Source organism: Manis javanica, chromosome 5, assembly GCF_040802235.1.
Source record: "Manis javanica isolate MJ-LG chromosome 5, MJ_LKY, whole genome shotgun sequence".
Classification (NCBI taxonomy): Eukaryota; Metazoa; Chordata; class Mammalia; order Pholidota; family Manidae; genus Manis; species Manis javanica.
Genome location: NC_133160.1, coordinates 91,967,869 through 91,990,570, shown reverse-complemented (window position 1 = coordinate 91,990,570; position 22,702 = coordinate 91,967,869). Strand labels below are relative to the sequence as shown.

The following is a 22,702-nucleotide window of genomic DNA, read 5'->3' as shown; positions in this document are numbered from 1 at the left end:
TGTAGCATCCAGCCTATTTCTACATTTAACTGGTTTGGTATTTTGATTTCCATAAATGTTTACACAGTGAACAGCTGTTTATGTAAATATGTTGAACAGCACAGCACAAAACCTAGAGATCAGATTGGGATGATCAGGCCTCATACTTAACCCAAAGTCAGCCAAGTATAATGAGGTGTTACATAGCAACTCTACAAAGCTCTCTTACTTCAGAGATAGCACATTACTGAAATCTGCATGTTTTCCCCAGATTTACTGAGGTGTGACTGACACACAAAAATTGTGTATATTTAAAGTGTACAATGTGATGTTTTGATACACTATACATTGTAAAATGATTACCACAATCAAGACAGTTAACACATCCATTACTCATGGGGTTGCCATTTTTTGGGTGTTAAGAATCCTGAAGACTTTCTCTTAGCAAATTTCAAGAACACTAAAGAGTATTGCTAACTCTAAGTTTCCATGCTGTACATTACATCTCCTTGTTCTTCCTGCGTAACTGAAACTTTGTACCCTTTGACCAACACCTCCCATTTCCCCCACCTTCTTAGTCCCTGGCAATCACCATTCTACTCTCTGCTTTTATGAATATGACTTTTTTACATTCCACATGTAAGTGAGATCATGCATGAAATGGGTATCTAATCTGATCACTGCTAAAGTGAAAAACAGACATTTTCTTCATGGTGTTTTTACCAGCTATGCTAACTACCAAGGAACTATATTGCAAGATGCAAGTATGAGGGCTGGACCCACCCACTCCCACCATCCAGCTGGGAATGGGAGTATGGGACTGGTCCCAGAGCACTATGACCACACTGCAAATCGCTTCTCATGGATCTCATTCAGTCTTCACAATTACCAGGGAAGAAATGTACTTTATGCACATCTAGAGATGAGGAGATAGTTAAGGTACTCACACAAGGTCACATGGATTGAGGGTGGTAGAGCCAGGACCCAAAACTAGGAAGCCTTAGTCCAGATGCCAAGCTCTAAACTACAGATGACTCTTGACCACTATAACTGCCACACGGCTTATGCCCATGCCCAGAGCACACACACCACACACGCACTGTGCGTGGATCCAGGCCTTCACTCACTATGTGGCTGAGCACATGAGCTGGGAAATACTAATACTTTTAACTGCCTACTTACTAGACAGCTCTATTTGGTCATTGTGCATTCAAATAAGAGAGGAATCTTCAAAGACCAAAGACATCAGAGACTTTTCCTTCAAACTGATGGTGTCTAATTTAGGATTCAAAAATGACTACAACTACTTCTAAAGAGTAAAAAACTGATAGATGCAGGCAGTGAGTTTAGAAATGATACACCCATCACAAACAAAGCCAAGAGCTAACATTTACTGGAGTCCTTAAAAAGGACCAGTACAGTTAGGCCTTATCTCATGAAGCCTCCCAGCAACCCTCTGAAGAAAACACTATACCACCTGCACTTTGCAAGCATAGAAAGTGAGCTTAAAAGACATCAGTGGCCTGGCCTGGAGCATCCGACTCCAGTCTCAACCCCCTCTGCATCACAGCTGGGAGAAGCTGGCTGGCAATGTCCCTTCCGCCTCCCTCCTCCTCGATACCTGGAAGGGAGCACGCGGAAAGGGCTCTGGAGTCAATCATGGGTTCTGATAATGCTCCATTTTCATGACTGGACACTTCACTTCTCACAGTCCAGCCAAGGAGCAGGCATGGGTACTTCAGGCCACCCTGCCTGCCATCTACTGTTGGCCACTGCCAGGCCTGGCCTGACATGGAGAAAACCGTAGTCTCCCCTGGCAGAGGGAGGCAGGGCCAGGGGGGCATACCCATTGCCTGCATCAGCTCCTTAGTCTGCCAGAGGGTCCCCAGTATGGTGAGAAAGGGGCTGGGACCACTCAGCTGCCCAGAGGCCGGGGCTGGGCTATTCCTCGGCATCTAAGATTCGTATCTGTACAACTACTGCAACCTGCTGCTCAAGCCAGCAGACTCACGGTCATAAACATCAAGTTCAAGGCCCTTTGGGAAACTGATTCAGTTTTTCTCTGTTGCTTGATATGCACATACTACCACTCAGTGAAATACTATTTTTTATTGAATGCATGGCATAGGAATTCCTTCAAAATTAATATTTTATATTACACTTTATATCAAGTTTATGCTGAGATATTTATCAACATGTCCTGTGACTGCCTGTGCAGGAATTTATTCAAATTTATTCCATTTTGCTGTTTGTTTTGTGGCAATTTTTACTGATGAATTTCCTTTGTAGGTACTATAAATGAATTCATTCAAATTTGATATTACAGTTTGCTTTTGCATTACCATTATTCACCTAAATACTATACAGGTACATGGAGGTTTTTTTTTTTAAGCTCTGCATGTGTGATATACAAACATCACTGTCTATAAACATATTGTATTACCTACTCTGTACCCATAAGTTTCTTATATTATTTATATGACTTTATAGTTGGGCTATAGAGTATGACTGCTTATCCAGATGTCATAATTTCCTACTGGATCCCAGCAGCATAAACAAGATTCTTTCCCCCCACAAAAAAACACTTTAAAGTCACTTATAATACATGTACGACAGAAGTACAGCTTCATTGTTAAATAATTATTTGTAGCTATGGGAATCTCCCTTCAAATCTCAGCTTCTTATACTGCATTCAAGAGCCAGGAGCCCCTCCCACACTGCAGCCTGAACTGAATCCTGAACTCCTCACCCCATCTCAGAGGCAGAGACCTCAGGCTCTCCAAAACACAAACGGCCTCCAGACCAAGCTACTTCATTGCCCTTGCTCTGCTCTTCCCCAAACCACATGCATTTCAACATGGCAGATGTGGCTACACCAGGGGCTCCTCTGAGACGGCAGGGCAATGAACAGTTCATCACGCACTCATCCCTCAGCACTGTGTTCCTTTTAGGTTTTTTTTTTCCTTTCACATTTTGTAACTCTCTTGTCAAGTGGTTGGGACAGGAGGGGGGTACTATGGCTAAAAGCTTAGGTAATTTATTCTAACATATTTTAATTTACAAACTGTGGTGGTAGGCAGCCTTCAGGCTGGCCTCCAATGATCCCCACCCTCATGGAATTCACAGCCTTGCACCATCTGCTGGATTGGCTGCATGACTACCAGAATTCAACAGAAGTGACAGAATGTCCTGTCTAAGATTAGCTGATAAAAGGTCCCGGCTCCTATCTTGGTGGCTCTCTAGTGCAAGTTCTCTCAGGACGACGTGGCCTCAAGCAAGCCAGGCTGTGAGCAGCCCCTGGAACGGCGCACATAGCAAGAACTGCAGCCTCCTGCCCACACCCACGTTGAGTCTAAAAGCAGGCCGACCAGCTCCAGCCCGACCTGCAGACTGCCACCGCCTCAGTTCACGGCTCACTGCGACTTCATGAGGACCACCCAGCTGAGCTACTGCCGACCCAGCTCTCAAGTCATAGGAGATGGCCAGTTTGTTCGCTTTAAAGTGCTGAATTTGAGGGTAATTTGTTACACAGCAACTAATAACTAGATAACTAGATATCTAATAAATAGATAACTAATTCACATAGGTTTTCATATTCTTCCCAGAGCTTTCTTCCAGTAGCAGGGTTTCTATTATAGACATGAATTGCTTTCAACAGAAGAAAAATCTAAAGCAAGGTTTTAAAAAGTTTCATTCTGTAAAAGACTGAGTGTGACTTCTTGGCTGAAGATGGAATGGGCTGTTCCCTTGGTCTTATGTCTCTTCATTTCTGGGCTGGAAACCACCCAGCAGAGGCCTGACAGAGATGCTACACAGAAGGTGTGAGCATGAGTAATGGCGAGTCCAAGTAGATTCCTTCCATCCGAAGATTCTACTGACACCCACACACTCCCAAACTGCCTTCCCACCTGGCTTCAAGGAGGCTCAAAAATATCCACTGAAGATGCACTTTCACTCAGGATTATTATAAGGATTATTACCCAAAATACTATGATCAGTTGCTTCTGTTGTTGACACAGAAGGACATAGATTTAAAGAAATATTTAGGATTAGCTTTAGAAGTTCTTGCCAACAAAAACCTGTTGTTAAACAACCATACAGGATAAATTATCCTGCCTCGTGGATGGCATCATGAGGTGGCACAAAGCCAATGGCTCTGCCTTCAACAAGACTAAGTTCACATCCAGGTTCCACTTCTTCCTGGCTGTGTGACTTTGCATAAATCCCTTTACCTCTCTGTAGCTCAGCTTCCTTACCTATAAAACAGTGATATCACCATTGACCTTGTAGGCTCTCATCTGACCTCATTCCTTCTATCTCTAGACAGGATGGATAAAAACCACATCATTATACCCTTTCCATCCCTAAGATTCTCTGATACAAGCTTTACACTTGAGATAGATGTATATGGACCAATAACACTAAGGTGTTCAAGTCTACCAACCTTCCTTCTCTCTTGTCAAACTCTGAGACTCTCCTTTCCTGCTACTCTCAGGAAGATTATATACTGGTATGCATCACTTTTTTCTGGAAGAAAAGATGGAGTAAACCAGGAAACTGTATCTCATGAAGAACATGCCACTGTAACTAGTTGGGTGCTTGTAAAGCAAATCGTCTCACCCCTAGGGCCTTGGTTATCCTGTTAGGATATTGGGGGATGGGATAAGTGGTTATGGAGGTCACTTCTACTTCTAAAAGCCTAGATTCTAATTTTAGGGCACTGTGAAAAATGTTTCAGAAGTCTTTATGTGTCATGGTGGGGTTTTGTTTAAGGGGCAGATACCTCCAGTTTCATTCCTGTTTGCTCTCTCTTGTGTCCCCGGCTCTTAATTTATCTCCAGGTAAAATGTTCTCATTCCCTTTGCTTTAAAACACTGACTTAAGCCAAGGGAGGTCGAATGCTGGCAACTAAGAAGCTAATCTTAGGCAAATCTCCTAACCTCCCTGTGCATCAGTTTCTGTGAAAAAGAACTAACAGTACCTTACATGGTGGGGTGCTGTGATGATTAAATGAGTCAATTTATGTAAAGAGCTTGGAACACACAGCAAGTCCCACATAAATGTCAGCTACTAGTGGTCATAGTGCAAGCACCTGCTCCCATTTGTCCCCAACAACAGACCTGTGTGCTTACAGTGGGTAAGCCGTGTTTCTTCTAAAACCCTTTTGTACCAAGTGCATTTCCTCTGCATTTATAATATCTAAGTACCATGTAAAAGCAATTAAATATGAATGTCAAAGAGTTGTTTCTGTAAAAACTAAGTCAAATGCCTTGTAAAAGCCCAGTAAAGGCAAACCACGAAAAAGGGCTGCTGTTGAATTAGTGTGGGAGAGACTATTGTAAAAGACTAAAAACATTCTGGGAGGATCCTGAGTGTAGATTACTGTGCAAGTACTGCTAAATTCTAGGTCCACCTTAAAGAAATGTACATGGATGCTGCAGCCGATGAATTATGGCTGAAGTTTAGATAGGAAAGATATTTTAGTCAGAGGATCCTTGCTCAAGGAAAAAGCACTGGGCTGGCATCAAAACATTTTTGGTAGCTAAAACTTTAGAGCAACAGACCACTGGAGAAAAGTATCAAGAGTCTCCATGTGCACAGTACTAGCTGGGAAAAGACAAAATGCCAATCACTGTGTTACAAAAAAACCTTGTTTCATTTAAAATAAAGTGCTTAAAGTATATGTCATTTCTTATGTATCCTCATCATTTTAACTGACTCTTCAGGTTAACCAGTTAAGAGTCCCCATTTAGTTTGACAGCAGGGCATCAACTCTATGCATGCATGTGCTTCACTCAAGATGTACTTGATGGAGTGGCCACCCATTAGATAATATATGTAAATCACATCTGCTCCTTGCCTGGTATTTAATATATGTATATAACATGCATATATATACATTTACATAAAAACATTTTGAAACTTTAAGAAGAGTTTTTAAATGTCATTAGGGAATCTCTAATTTTGCCCCCCAAATAATATATACTTTAGAATAACTGAATCCATACCTTTGTCTATACATGGGCTTTACAACATTTGGGTTGTCCATCCTATAAGGTTATAAATATTAGAGCACAATATTGGGCTTAAAAACATAGAAGTGCAAAAAATGGACAAAGGAGTTGAATACATAGTTCTCCAAAGAAGACATACGATGGCCAATAAGCACATGAAAAGATACTCAACATCACTAATCATTAGAGAAATGAAAATCAAAACCACAATGAGGTACCACGTCACACCCATTAAGATGACTATTATCAAAGAAAAACAAAACAGAAAACAAGTGTTGGCCAGGAGGTAGAGAAATTAGAATCCTTGTACACTGTTGGTGAGAATGTAAAACAGTACAGGGACTGCAGAAAACAGTTTGGAGGTTCCTTAAAAAAATAAAAAATGGAACTACCAGACGACCCAGCAATTCTACTGCTGGGTATATACACAAAATAATTGAAAACAGGGTCTCAAAGAGATATCTATACACTCATGTTTACTGCAGCATTAGCACAATAGCTAAAACATGGAAACAGTGGAAGTGCCCATCAGTGGATGAAATGGATAAGCACAATATGTACAGAGTGGAATATTATGCAGCCTTATAAAGAAGGGAAATTCTGCAATATGCTACAACATGAATGAACCTTGAAGGCATTATGCTAAGTGAAGTAACTCAGTCACAAAAAGGCAAATACTGTATGAGGTAGTTAAAACAGTCAAAACCATAAAGACAGAAAAGTATAATGATAATTGCCAGGGACTGGGGGAGGGGAGAATACAGAGTCATTGTTTTATAGGTATGGTATTACAGTCTCACAGATGAAAAAAATTTATGGGAAAGGGTGGAGGTGATGACTGCACAACAATGTAAATATACCTAATTCCACTGAACTGTACACTTAAAAATGGTTAAAATGGTAAATTTTATGTGTATCTTAACACAATAAAAAATAAAGGAGTGCTTACCTTGTCTCTAATTAAATTAGTGGGCTAGACATACCTTCACATGGCAGGTGAAAAGCTCTTGTCCAGATCCACAATTCTCCTTAACAACCTAGCAGACACAACTCATGATCTGGAGCCCCTACTGAAACCAAAGCTCCATTACCTCGCACCCCATCTGTGGGTGCCTGAGGGTGTTCATTCATGGGCAAGCATAAGGACAGAGGAAGTGATGGGCTGCCCAACAACTCCGTGGCAGAACCTCACGGTATCTAGTAAATCAGTGGCCATCATTTCCGGCTGAAGGGTGCAAGGGCGCAGTGCAGCGTGGTCTGACCCGCAGCCCGGCCCACTGAGGAGGGGGGTGCCACATCTCCGTATTCTGTTGTTCCTAATAAGGGCAGCAGGTGCTGAAAGTTAGGAGAGCAGATCAAAGAGGGAGGTGTAAAATAAAAGGAAAGGAAATCATGACTTTTAGGTGGCAACAATGAGATGGAGTGGCTGAAAAGAACTTTAAAAAAAAAACAGTGATCAGAAAAGAAGGGATGGCACATCTTTGAACTATAAGGGTAGAAATGCTATAAGAGTGGAAATGAAATGTAGTTTGGAATAAAAAGTACCTAAGTGTTAACACTGCTCTCAGTTGGATTATTCAAACAGTGTCTTAGGTAGCAAGGCCCGTGTTCCCAGAAGGGAATGGGGAGGTGTGTAGTGGACGTCTACTGATTCCCCTATGCAGCAGCACGCCCCTACCCCACCGCCCGTTCTTCCCATGTGGTTTGAGTGGGGCTGAGCGGCCAGGGTAGGCACAGACCAGGGCAGGCACAGACCCAGGGCAGGCACAGACTCAGGGTAGGCACAGACCCAGGGCAGGCAAAGACCCAGGGTAGGCACAGACCCAGGGCAGGTACAGACCCCGGGTAGGCACAGACTCAGGGTAGGCACAGACCCGAGGGAGGCACAGACCCAGGGCAGGTACAGACCCAAGGAGGTACAGACCCAGGGCAGGTACAGACCAGGGTAGGCACAGACCAGGGTAGGCACAGACCCGAGGGAGGCACAGACCCAGGACATGTACAGACCCAGGGCAGGTACAGACCCGAGGCAGGTACAGACCTAAGGGAGGTACAGACCCAGGGCAGGTACAGACCCAAGGGAGGTACAGACCCAGGGCAGGTACAGACCAGGGTAGGCACAGACCCGAGGGAGGCACAGACCCAGGGCAGGCACAGACCCAGGGCAGGTACAGACCAGGGTAGGCAAAGACCAGGGTAGGCACAGACCTGAGGGAAGTACAGACCCGAGGGAGGTACAGACCCAGGGCAGGTACAGACCCAGGGCAGGTACAGACCAGGGTAGGCATAGACCCGAGGGAGGCACAGACCGAGGGAGGTACAGACCCAGGGCAGGTACAGACCAGGGTAGGCATAGACCCGAGGGAGGCACAGACCGAGGGAGGTACAGACCCAGGGCAGGTACAGACCAGGCAGACACAGACCAGGGTAGGCACAGACCTGAGGGAGGCACAGACCCGAGGGAGGTACAGACCCAGGGCAGGCACAGACCCAAGGGAGGCACACACCCAGGGCAGGTACAGACCAGGGTAGGCACAGACCTGAGGGAGGCACAGACCCGAGGGAGGTACAGACCCAGGGCAGGCACAGACCCAAGGGAGGCACACACCCAGGGCAGGTACAGACCAGGGTAGGCACAGACCTGAGGGAGGCACAGACCCGAGGGAGGTACAGACCCAGGGTAGGCACAGACCAGGGTAGGCACACACCCGAGGGAGGCACAGACCCAGGGCAGGCACAGACCCAGGGCAGGCACAGATTCAGGGTGGGCAGGCACTACTGTCTCCCTTGGCTCAGTGACTGAGGTAGCAGAGGGTCAGGAGGGAGGTCCATAAGAGTCAGTGATCCTCAGAGACAGGACTAAGTTCAAACCACCAAAAAAGAGGCTTTCTCTTCCTGCTAGTAGAATTTAAAACTGGAGCAGCTGGTGGCTGTTTCTGCTACTTCTTGGGGCAAGCTTGCCTGAAAAGGAAGCCAACAGGGAAAGGCAGAGCAAGAAATGAAGAGAAAGACATTTCTGACATCATCAGAGCAGCTGGACATGGTCAACACCTAAAGCAGTATCCCTAGACTTTTTTGTTATGTGAATCAATAATTTCCTGATTTGCTTAAGCAAGTTTTATTGGGGTTCCTGTCAACTACAATTGAGAATTACTCCTAACTAATTTAAGGTATAATGGGCTGCAATATATTGTTTCCATTTAACCACACTGCTTATAACTCATGCTTTGGGACATAGAGTTTATCCCTACACATAAACCACATTCTGTTAATGGGCTCAATGTAAGTTATTCCAAAGGGTAGGAGGAAAATGTAATCCAGCTCGGGATACAGGAAAATATTAAGATACAATATAAACAACATTAATAGCAAACATTTGTTAAATGTGACTATGTGCTGATAACTAAATGCTTTACATAAATAAACCCTCACAATGTTTTAAGGTAAGTATTTTATTATCTCTATCTTAAATATGGAGAAACTAACTCAGAGACATTAAGAACCTTGCCCAGCACCAGAGACAAATGGTGGTGTCACAGAAGCAAGAATGAATGGAACACTCAAACTAGACAATTTACTCTTAACTGCCATACTCTGCTGCCTCCAGAAGATCCCAACACACAGCTACTGACACACACGATTCACTTGTGCCGTGCCACACAAAGAGGCTCTCAGCTGTGTGGGGTCCTGAGCACCACTCCCCACAGCGATACAGAAGATAATATACCACAGAGTATCCCTTAGAGAGGTGATCTTCTAACTGCAGGCTGCAAACCATTAATGGGTCATGAAACTGATGTAAAGAGTGCAGACCAGCAGTATTTCCCTCCACGAACAGAAAACACAGTACAGAATACAACATAAGTTATATGGGTAAATACTGCTTTATGAAACCTTCTTAGTTATATCTAAACACACACTTACATATGTACATACTGGGTCATAATGTAAAATGTATCTTACTGTATGTAGATCACTGTCAAAAAAGTTTTAAGACCACTAATGTAAAAGACTCAGCCCAGGACTGACAGGTCAGTGGCGGGGAGAGAGGGGGATGTTTAAACCAAATGGCCTCGAGAGCTGAGGGAAATTCCAGCTGGGCCACACTGCCACATTCTCACAAGGAGAAGCTTCAATCTAATCCATTTGACTCCCGAGGAGGAGAACGCCTCTTCCTTAACTAAATATCAGAGACTATGAATCCTGCCACAAAACTGCAATAGCTGATGTTTACATAGTAATTCAAACTGGATAGAGTGGTGCCAGTGATACTAAAACAGGCTGTGCTGTGCATAGACCTGGAGGTTCACAGGACAGAGAGAAGAGAGGCAAAGCTGTGGGTGGCAGGCACCCCGGCACTGGACTGAAGGTTAAACTCACAGGGACAACCTGCATTTGGCAGGAAAAATCAAAACAGACAAGCATAACAGCAGTCCAGATGGGATTAAAAGAAACACCAGCTCAGCCTCCCTCTCTTTAGGTCCCAGTGTAAAGTGGCACAGAGATGCCACAGGGCTTTATGCCTGACACCAAACTGAACTCTCATCTCTGAGGCTTCCTGGCCCCCCATGCCTCACCCAGGGGAAAGGATAATTCTTAAACTTTCATTTAAACTGTTGTCGTAAATTGCTCAAGGGCAAAGTAACATTTTATCACTTTCCCTTTACTTCCAAGTGGCAGACGGTGGGCCTGTGCCCGCTCTGAAGCACTGAGCCAAAAACAGCTGGCCACACATTTCTGCCACTAACCAACTCCCTGGCAGTGCTGAGGAAGCCCACTTTATTATAAGCTCATCCACAACATGCTCTGTTTGAACCTTGTACACACTGAATTTGTTAACATAAGTTCACAACTCAGGATAACACTTAAATTCCTTTGTATTTCTCTCTCCAAAAGTACATCACTCTGAACTTGATGTGTGGGGGAGAAGCTGTTTAATCTCAGAAAGTCAGTATAAAATATTTTTCATCAGTGGTTCTAAACCTTGTGTGTGCTAAGGATCCCCCTTTGACCATCTAATGAAAGCTGTGGATCCTTGCAAGAAAATGCACACAGGTGTACCGATGTGTGTACACATATGCACACACAATTTTGCTAGGATTTAAAGAGGTTTACAAACATGTAGAAAGCCCTCTAGGTCTCTTAGAAAGCATATGAACCTCAGGTTAATATTCTCAGTCCTAATATATATCACCTTTTATAGTATGAAACATATTTGTAGCAAAAAAAGAAAAAGAAAATCTTCCCACATACTTGCAGGAAAAAAAAATCTGCCCACTTATGTAGGGTTTTCTCTTAAACACATACCAAAAACAAAAGCATAATGCCAACATTTCCTGCTTAAGCCCACTGTGCTGCAGAAAAGGCCCATCAGCCAAGTATTTAGGGTCAGTAATTTCAAACCACACTTACGCAGTGTATATAAAAAAGTGGAAGGCTCAGTCCCTTATCTTAACAAAACTAATATGTTAAAGCAAAGGTGGAAAAAGGAAGTCCATACACAGTAATATGCAAAGTCACATGCACCAGCTAAAGGTTTTATGGGAATGAAGCTTTATTCTTCACTATCTTCATAGTGGTCTTCCAGGGGCTTTTCTGCCTGCTTAGAGCCTGTTCTCCTTCGTTGGTTCCATCAGTTTGATCTTTGCTGGGCCAACATGCTGGTGTTCTAGGTGAGATGGGAGGGTTGTGGCCCAACCCTGGTAGTCTAAGCACTCCACTGGCCTTGGCATTATGACAAGGAATAGCAAATGCTGAAAGTCAAACCAATGAGACCCAATACTAGGACTTCTACTTAAGTATTTGGAAAGAGAAACTCATTTGCTGAAGTAGTAGTCCCAGTAGATGGTCTTTAATTAAAGGCATATATTTTCAACAATATGCATTTATATTAAAAACTTTTTTTGTGAGCTAACATCTTAAAAAGGAACAGTAAGCAAAACATGGCTAGAGAACACCACTAATTTAAAATAACTTGATTTGTTGTCTAAAAGTATTAGAGTAAATTAAGTAAAAGCTGAAACAATATGATAGCATTTTAGGACCAACCTAAATCTCCAAAACGAAAAAAGGAAAAAAGTTCAAGTCCAAGCCTAAAATGCATCTTAAAAGAAGTGACAGTTCAAAAATTATCCCTAGGTGGCGATGTTACAGAAAATTAGGACAAAAAGAATCATGCATCTTTCCCAAACTGTCCATTCAGGTCATGTAATGTTGATAAAGGAAAAAGTTGAGCTTTTAAAAATAAAAGATAATGATATGGATTGAAAATAATATGCTTCTCCAAAATGTTACTAAGAATGCATTCACGTCATAAAAAAAATTATTTATATGCTTTTACTGAAAGAACCTTGAACTGGTGAAATAGGCATTTATATATTTTCAGGTATGTTTCCAGAAAGTTTCTTGGGATCACCAGATCAGAGGGTCAAAATGACTAAGTACCAGTTTGGCAAAACCACAGCAAACCAATTAGATTTCAGCTAGTTCTTCTCTAAAAATCTCCCAAAGAAAATGTCAAAAGTATTTTTGGTAATGTGTTAAATGCTAACAAGGTCTTGAAATTAAGTTTTTCTCAAAGTGTAACTTCAGTTCCATTTTATACTTGATCCCCTCAAAAGTAAAATTTTCCTTGCATTATGAAAAGAAACATCTTGTCTCAACTCCCCAAAAGGATATAAAATATCTGGTTACATAATTGCCTATTCACTTTTTAGCTGTGTTTTTAAAAATTTGAACCACATCTTGATTTGAAACATGAGCCTACTGATTTCAAAAGCCCTATGATTTAGTGAAGTTCAGTCTCTCATATTTGTATGTTCACAGCATGAAATATTATGGAGAGAGCTCATTAAAAAGTTCTCATTTCACATTACAAATCCATAATCTAATATACTAATTACAGGCATTCAGTTCCTGTACATCCATAAATGCCATTGTACACAATAATCGTTAAAATGCACTGTGGAATAATAATTTTAAAATCTCATCTTGAACACAAAGCTATTTGAAATATCAATATGATCTTTATTTCTAGCTTAAATTTGGTTAAATGCCCCTGCAGGCATTTTATGTAAGAATCTAAATATAATGAGGCAACAAACACTAAAATATTCCATTACCACAGTCAAACTCTGTTAACATTCATAATTTCTGGATAAAAAACAAAAGTTTCAGCTTGGATCTAATAGAGCCACAAATATTATGAGAAAGAATCCTCTGAAAGGATAATTCTTGCTTTCTAAAGAAAAACACTTTCAGAAAACAAATGTGTCCTATTTACCAAATAATTCCACGTCTGTGTTCATGGTGAGGGTTTGGGGAAAAGATGTGGCATTGTTGTGAAATCCTACAGAAAAATACAATGTGCTGCGAGAAGCATTAGGCACTGGATGGTGCTAAAGGAAGCAGCCTGAGAAAACCAGAAGTTTCTCCTGGAATCTGACTGCACCATACACACAAGGGATTGACAATGCTGATGAGTGAATAGCTTCCAAGAGCTAAAAACAATGCTTCCCAATGGTACTGGAGATTGTTTTTCCTGGATGCTGGTTACACAGGTATGTTCAATTTGTGAAAATCCATCCATGTGGGCACTTTTCTGTAGGTACATCATACTCCATGACCATGAGGGTCTCCACATTCTCCTTCTTAACACCTCTCCAACAGCACCCACACCATTCTTTCTAGTCTTATGGGTCATTCTACTCCTTGACTATGCCAGCAATTTCCCACCTAGCCATCATGCTAATTGAATCTCTTACTTCTCCTGCATATAAGGATGGCTTATTGTCACCACTCAGGGACTCACTTCAGGCGACACCTCCTCAGAGAAGTCTTTTCTGCCTACCCTTGCTAGTCTTTTCTACATCACCTGATTATTTCCTCTTTTGCCTCACTTACCACATCCTCAAATTATTTCTTTAAATCTTATTTGTAGTAAAATTCTTCATCGTAATATAAGTTGGTCACAGGGATGGTAGCAGAGCATGGAGAATATTCTGTAACAGTGATTCTGTAACATCTTTCTATGTTGACAGATAGTAACTGCACTACTGGGGGTGAGGATATATCACAAAATATGTTAACTGCATGTTTATATGATCTATAAGGCTTCTAGTCAATGGAAGGCTACTAGTAATTAAGTTCTTGAGGAACCAAAGTTATACGCAGATTTTTGACGGCACAAGGATGGACACCCCAACACCCATGTTGTTCAAGGGTCAGCTGCACATCGTATCTACTTCTGTTTCTCCAGCACAGCCCCTTACACATACTAAGTGTTCATAAACAAACTGGCTGCATGAATAAATGACACCTCACATCAAAAAATTTTTCCCACTATTACGCTAAAAGGTAGGTGTAAAAAAAAAAAGTAGTTAATTGGATTGATCTCAAGCATAGTATAAGTTGGTCATGGGAATGGAAGTGCAGCATGGAGAACAAAGCCAATGGTTCTGTAACCTGTTTCTATGCTGACAGATAGTAACTGCACTGTGGGGGTGAGGATTTAATAATGTGGGTAAATAGCAAACCACTGTGTCGTATACTTGAAACTAATATTGGGTATCAGCTATACTTCAGTAATATAATGGGAAAAATGGCTTGAATTGAGATAGAATAAAAACTATATTTTCAGACTGCTTTCACATACCCTGCCTTATTCACCACCACCATCAGCAGCATCAAAATGCCAATGACAAGACAATGAAGTCACAGCTTCTCAGGAATCTAAGCTTCCTTTTTATGTAAAAAAGATCTACCACACAGTTAGGATATTAGGGGAAAAAGCAGTCTTCATAATCATTATTTTTCTTCCTGTAAAAAGACTGGAAAATCGCTCCAGGCATCGGCACTCACCCTGCTCTTTGGCAGGAATGGCTCTTCAGCACTGGGCTGGTATCTCCAACTACAAACCAACCCACTGGGGACTTCATAATCCTTATACACAGACTTGGCATGAGATGCAGAGAAATTTTATGCCAAATTTGTGGGCGGGAAAGCCAATTCTCTCCTTCCTGCCAAAGGATATACAGGCAATTATTACACAACTTAAGGATGGCCCATGACTTCCTGTTTCAGGAAGCATCCAGAGGCACTGAACTGCCTCTTACCCCTCAGTGCAGTGGGTTTCAGACTTGCTAAGATGACAGAGCCCCTGGAAGCCATACTGTACCCTGAGTAAAAACATAAGATGCTGAAATATGAACCAGGAATTTTTATGGCCATAAAGTCCATATATGAATGCCATGTAAGCCACAGCCTAAACTCACGTGTTCTCAACAAAATAACATAGCAACCATTACTGAACTAACTGGCTGTGTGAGTTTTTCTGCTAATAGTCATTTACTACTTATTCACCTATCATGTCTATTAATACTCACCAACAGGCATGTGGTAGCCAGTGCCAAAGCTTTAGGAAAAGTTGACAGGAGAAAAACTTGAAGCTGAAAAATTATTTCTATTAACCCATTTTTCTCTCCTGTGGATAGGAATAGGCCATTATTCATTTTTAGCAATAAAACTGCTTAGAGGAGCATCTGTGAATCACTCCTGTAAGGGATATCTCCTAAAGTCCAATTATTATTATTCTTTGCTGAAAGAACAAATATATACATAACTCATCTTTACATATAATCTTTAAAGATCTTTTAACCTTTTAAAATCTATATAAAGATAAGGAAATACATGCACATATACACATACACACACTTCTATATTGGGAAGAAATATCTAATTCTTACCAAGTTCATACTTAACAAAAAGTGAAATGGCTATTTTTAAACAGTAAGTTTGTTAAAGCTTATCAATATTTTGAAAGAACCAAGATGTAAAACAGTCCCTTCAACCACATTATATTATTATGTGCAAAAATGTTAAATATAAAGTAATTTTATTTAATCTGAAAGTTGACATATAGAAAATCTCTAATTACATACTCTCACTGGGGAGTGACTTAAAGTCAAAGCCAATAGATAGACATGAAAGGATGTCTTTGATGTAATGCCCTTCAAAATACATAAAGGTACTAGTTTTATCATCATAGCACTCTAAACAGGGTAAATAAACACTTGACAGCACATATACAACACAAACAGGTCTGTGGTCTTCAGAAATGACACTAATAGATCTGAAGTAGAAGAAAATGCACACACAGGATTAAATTTTATCACAGAACAAAGAGGGCAGCATCTGGAACTTCTGGCATGCTAAGAACAAACACTGGCAGTGATACAAAACCTAGTTTCTGATCAAGCCTAGTGGCTTCAATTTGGGAAACTAATCTTTCTCTCTTAGAATAAAATGTTCACAAAACAAGTTTGTAGGTAACCATTGTTGAATACAACAGTAATGGTTTAACCATCCAGGTCATTTTTAAAGTTGCACACTTAGAAATATGTTTGAAAATTCCAAATAATGCAGACATACCCTGCCCTCAATGGGAGGAGGGGCATGATTCCACATTCCGTAAGTATGGGCTGTGCATACTGACTTCCCTCCAAAGAGTAAACAGTGTGCAAAGAGCTGGGGGTTAACTTCACAGTGGAGAAACCCAGCCAACCCTCTACGCCCATGATCAAGCCCAACATCAACAGTGGTAAGTCACTTGATAATAGTAGGTACCCTTGATATGATGAAATGCCACTTCACCTGTATCATCTTACCCCCCAAACTGGTAACCCCAGTCTAATCATGAGAAGAACATCAGACAAAGTCGAACTGACAAGCATTCCACAATAAATTTGAACGTTCTCCTTAAAACTGTCAAGGTCATCAAAAACAAAGTCTGAGAAACTGTGACAGACAAGATGAGCCTAGGAAATCATGACTAAATAGAATGTGGTATCTTGGCAGAGACCCTGGACTAGAAAAGGACATGAGGCAAAAATCGAGGGAAATCTGAATAAAGAATGGACTTCAGTTAATAATAATGTATCAATGTCAACTCATTAATTGCAACAATTATACCATATTAGCACATAAGGTGTTAATAATGGGAAACTTGGTGAGGGGTAAAAAGGAACTCTATGCTATTTTTACAATATTTTTGTAAATCTAAAACTCTTCTAAAAAATAAAGTTTATTTTTAAAACTATGGTTGAGTTTGAGGTTTCAGTTTCCATACACCCATGGACAAGGCAGAAATGTGTTGATGAAAATTCTGTCCACCTTTAAAATCTGTTTTCCTTATTGTTCAGACAGTTGTTCTAGTTCAAATTAAAACAAAAGAGATTCTAACAAAATCATTCAAAAAAGGAAGTCTAAGATGAGCACACTGTTGTCTACTCCCCTCTTACAGAGTAGTGGTACCCCTCATACTATTAAATTTGACCAGCATCTCCTTACTTCCTGTACAATTTAAATCCAGAGCCTCTCAGCATACCCGCGGACCGCCCGCCAGTCCCCCGGCACCATTGCAGGGGAGAGTCGAGAGTGCACATGTGTGCTGTGCAAGGTCTGTGCCACAATCTCTCAACAAGCTTAGTAATGTCAAGATAACATAGCTTCCTTTCTGGGTGAACTTCTTAGTGTCTTTAATTGAAATATAAACAGTGAAGAAGATATTTTACATCATTTCTAAACTTTTTGACCAGAAAACTTTGGGGGCAGGGGTGTGGAGGGGACCAGTGGTATATCTCCAGGGCCTGGACTTCATGGTACGAGTTTGGGAAGCCTAGCTCCTAACACAGTGGTCAGCATCCAGAGACAGGGGACGTGCCAGCTCCTAGAAACGCCTTCTCCGGTAAGGCCCCCCTTGCCCGTGGCACCAGGACTCAGCTTGCCTGACACTGTGAATCTATCAGTCCCACGGCATTCACCACTGTGTATTATTTTTAGTTATTGAAGCAGATGGATTTTTATCTTACTGTTTCACTTTTCCATCTAAGCTTACAATTAAAAGGTTGAGGGAGAGGTGGGGAGAGCCTGGAGGAGTTAGAACATGTGCTTTCATCTGGGAGGAAGAGAAGCCTGCAAAGTATATTTTCTCATTGCTATGCAGCCTCTGAGGATATGATAACTAACTAATTTGGAAGGAAGAGCCATACTTCTTTGAGGATATTTCTTCAGAAATTGTGGATCACTGCAGATAAGGACAGAATCTTCCTGAGCAGGCAATCAGGACCTACACTTCCCTTCTAGGCTGATCCTCTGATAACTTAATAAGAACAGCTGAAGAAGTGTGAACAGTGATACATGGCAAAAACTAAAATTTTTCTATTTAAATGTATTTATCCTTCATTAAACAGAATGATTTTATTTGTAAAAAATCAAGTAAGTATACAGATATGAAGTTTGCATGGCACTTCAAAATAACAGATTTAATTGAATAAATGTTGAAAGGAACCATCTCCCTTCCCAGCAGTCCTAATCGCAGTTATATATCAATACAATATATCAATCATTGGAAATGGCTGAAGAAATAGGGGTTTTATTTTTGAAACCTTTTCAGCTGGTTACATCCCTGAATAGGATGTGGGAACCTCCTTAGAATTAATCCTTTTGGGTGTTGGGGTTATTTTACTGATCATTCAAATACCAGCTTTAAAATGGAGCAGTTTGAAAGAAGGCTAACAAAAATAAAAGATATGTTTGTCTCAGAACAGAGCACTATAAATCTAAATGAAAAAATAATTTTCTCTAAATTTTTATGCTCTAAGAATAATCTTAAAAAAGCTATAGAAAAATAAAATGCATTTCAAATTTTACTGGAAAACCAGAAAACTAAAATGTTAAAAAAAAAAGTTTGAAAAACTAATTTTTAATGAAACTAGCAATTAAAACCCATGTTTTACATTGCCCCTGGATCTCAATCTCCTGCCTGGCAAAGTCAGACCCGACTACATGGGGAGCTGAGATTATTAAATTGGAAGGTTTAGAAGTTGCACAGAAGTAAGGGTAAACACTGTGCACTACTAGCTAACACCCACAGGCCCCACAGGGATTTAACGTGATGCAACTTGGAGATTTCCTCCAGCAGATCACCTTGAGAGGCTCTCAATCAGCATATACAGAATATCTCAAAGTGCCTTTAAGGGTTTTGGGGTTTTTGCTTTTCTTTTCTATCGTCTGAGCACTTCAGAATGCAGTTTCTGAATTCTGAAATTTAGTTTCGGCTTTATCCAGCTTCTACTTTAGGCTTCCGTGTTTATGATCCCCTGTTCACCCTCACCAGCCTCGGAGCAGAGTGGAGTCACTGGAAACCTGTGCGGGCAAGCTGATCTGACTGCCAACAGGCCAGAGTCTAACTTAGAGACAGCTCGGTTTTTCAGACTATCATTTAGACAACACACTGAAAACATACATTCCTTTTCCTGAGCGGCAGGGCATAAGCTGGGACAAGACTCCCTGCCAACCTGGGCTGGGCCTCACTATGTGCTCCCGTTTAATCTCCCAGCACCCTATGGAGCAGGTCCTGTAAATGTCCCCACTTTAATAAGGATGACACAGAATCAGCAATGAGAAGTGACGCCTCTAGAAGTCACAGAGCAGAATTCTAACACATGCCTCTTCTCCCCAAACTCACACTCTTCTGGCTCATGTTTCCTTCCCTGAATAGAATACAGCAGCACACAGTTGGAAACAAGCCTTTCAGGAATTCCAGCAGCATCAGGAAAGACAGTAAAACAATGTCCCTCCTGTGTTCTCCACAGCAAAAAGGCATTCCCATTATGGTAAAATTTCTAACAGGCCAGGATATCCCTTACATATCTCTCAAATTTGGAAACCATAAACAATAACTTTAAATATAATACAAATGGCAAAACTCAACCAGATATTCATAATGAATGTTGCTGGGATTAACAGTCTAATGGGATGATATTATAATAAGGGAGAAAAGTTTTCATCTATCCTCCATTTATCCCTGCCCTTATCTAGAAAGTCAGGTGAATTTATAAATATGAGTAAAAATAGGATAATAAGTAAATGAGGAGTTCACAAGACAGGCATTTATATAGGCTAAATTATTATTAATTTAATTATTATATATACACTATTTTCTTGAGTACTGTTTTAATGTTTTTTATTATCATTAGATACTAATACTGCTTGAATTATTCTAAAAACCACAAATTGGAAATACTTCAAAACATGGTAAGTAGGCTCCAAAAATTTTTGCATTTGTAAAAACTGTAACTACAGACAAGCCATAGCTACATTCTTGAGCCTCTGTATCAGACAGAACCTGAACATTCAGGTGTTCTTCAAATTAAGGCTAAATTTTCACAATTGGTAGGATGTAGAAATTTGAGTCAACCAACTGTTACGGCCTACCAAAAAATCAGCAAGCAGCCTAGTTATTTTCTCCTCAATGTAGAACGAGCTGTTTTTGTTTCCCTCTTCTGAGATGTCGCTACCCTGAAGAATTTCCACCAACACACAACCAATCCTTTCAAAGACAAACATTCCTTTAAAAATAATTTTAATCTTGTTCTAATTCAAAACATCTTAAGGTGGAAAAAGCAACTTTTCTAAACAGAAACATATCTCCATTTGTCCCCAAGTAGATTCTAAATTCTAATCAGATTTAGTCCAAATGCCACTTAATGACTGTGTTCCAACCCAGATAACAAGACATGCTGCTAACTTACCATTTGGTGACAAATGCCTCTTTATTCAAGTGTCCCCCCCCCACTGGTGGTATTATTAGCAATGAAGAGAATGACTTAGAGGCAGACTTTTTCGAAGCTTAATGCAGTGCAGGGTAGATTTCCATCCAAGTTTTCCTCATGATCTGCAAAGTATTTCACTTAAATTATCATGGCTTCCTAAAACTGAATAACATATTTACTACGGGGAGATTTCCTGAGTATGCTGTTAATGATTTTTCACTCCACAAACATACATTTAAATGCTTCTAAATTCTTAGCACGAGAGAAATAAAGTTGAAAGAGATATTGAATAGACTGTTTGTATGCTCCAGGAGGGCAGGGCCTAAATACCTTCTTCAGCACGTGTCCCCAAGGCCTGCCTAGCACAAAACACTGTTCACCAAATACTTGCTGAAACATGAATGACAAATCCTCGCCTTTAAGGGATTCATAATCCTTGAAGTGCTGGGCACTATTCTAGGATCTGCAGACCTTGTAACCTCAGAGCACTTATATTTTAGTGGGGGGTGGGGTGGGAAGGCAAGATAGGGGAGACAATAAACTAAAACTATATATTTAATATAATGTAAGTGACAGGCTCTAACAGGAAAAAACAAGCTGTGTAATAAGAGGGACAGGGTCTCTTCCAGACTGAGTGGCTTTACACTTGGAAGACTTTCAGATGAGATCGAGTATCAAATCAAGTGAGGGAGCAAGTTTCACAAATACTTTGTGTGGAAGTGTTCTAAATAGAGTGAAAGAACTAACAAGTGTGTAGGCAGCTAATGAAAACACAAACTGCAGCCAGTATCGTGAGGTATGTGGCCAGACTGGCTAGTGGTCTACCATACTCTACTTCTTCCTGGGCACCCGGGTGAGACCACTTCCCAGCTGCCCTTGCATCTGGATGGCCTTGTAACATGTCTCTGCCAACAGAAAAAGAAGCATCAGGTTGTCACTCTGAGGCAAGGCTTTCCGAAGTAAGCATGCCTTCTCCCTTCCACATAACATGGAGCACAATGGGGTCAGAGCCACATGGAAGGGGCCTGGCTCCCTGACCCCTGCATGGAAGACAGCCAGCCAGTGGCCCAGCATGAAGCAAGGCACAGACAAAATGCTCTCCCTACAGACCGTGAGTCCCGCGAGGGCAAGGATTTGGCCTTTTTCATTTTCATATCTCTAGAACCTGGCACAACTCCTGGCAAACTCAGATACTCAATATTAATTGAATAAATGTTACTAAATAATGAAAAAAGCAATTCCTTCTATTAAAAGGCAGTTGAAGAGAGGAATTATAAGGGTTCACAATAAGGACAATTTTTAAGAATAGAGTGAGTGGCTTATAAAGGATGAGCTGAGTGTAGGGGTAGATATTCTTGGCAGTGGAAAGAGCATGAGCAAAGAGAGGAAGAAAATACATGACAAAATTTAAAAATGCATAAGAAAATACGCTTCAAGAACATGATCCAAAGAAGTGTCCACACTGTGTACCTTTCATTCAATAAATATTAAGCAGCTACTATGTGCCAGGCACTATTGAGACTGCCAGGGGCACAAAGCCTGGTAAGGCTGGGCCCTGCTCGAGAGGCATCTCAAAGTACAGAATGAAAAGAGGGCATAAAAAAAGGAGAGTGGAGAGGACTCAAAAGGCTTATGATATTTTATAGTGAGAAAGAAGCAGCATCTAAGATGTTATCTCTAATGTTAGGGAAAAGCAGCTCTGGAGAAAACAACAGCAATCAGTTTTACATATGTTACCCTGGGGGTGCTTGAAGGTTTCCCAAGAGGAAATGTCCAAAAGGCAATTGGACACATAAGTGTGACGCTCCAAGGAAAGGTCTGATCTAGGGTCAAAAACACAAACCAGCAGCATTCTGGTGACAGATGATGTCATGGGAATGAATGGAGCTGTTGTACAGGCCGTGCACTGCACAACTCCTGGGGTGCCAGCTGCCCTGGGTCACGGCGGAAATTGTAAGGATATCACGGCAGTTTTTTGGTAGATAACTGCAATGTATCTGAATGCAAGGGCATCTTTTTCTCTTAATTCCTCAAAGTCACTGTAAAAATGCGCAACTGGGTTGCCAAAACTGCTGCTCCAGAACAAGCAGACCTGAG

The 22,702-nt window shown here is 41.2% G+C and overlaps 1 protein-coding gene across 8 annotated transcripts in view; it reads right to left on the bottom strand.

The window, feature by feature from the left end:
* The window catches only part of TSPAN5 (tetraspanin 5), a 156,866-nt gene that overhangs the window by 49,425 nt on the left and 84,739 nt on the right, over nucleotides 1–22,702 (bottom strand). Inside the window, exon 1 of one of the 8 annotated variants that reach the window (XM_073237274.1) lies at nucleotides 15,377–15,400. The exons of the other annotated variants lie outside the window; for them this stretch is intronic. The gene's annotated coding sequence lies outside the window, so the exon portion shown is untranslated. Of the gene's footprint in view, nucleotides 1–15,376; nucleotides 15,401–22,702 lie in introns of those variants that run through there. 8 annotated transcript variants of the gene reach the window in all.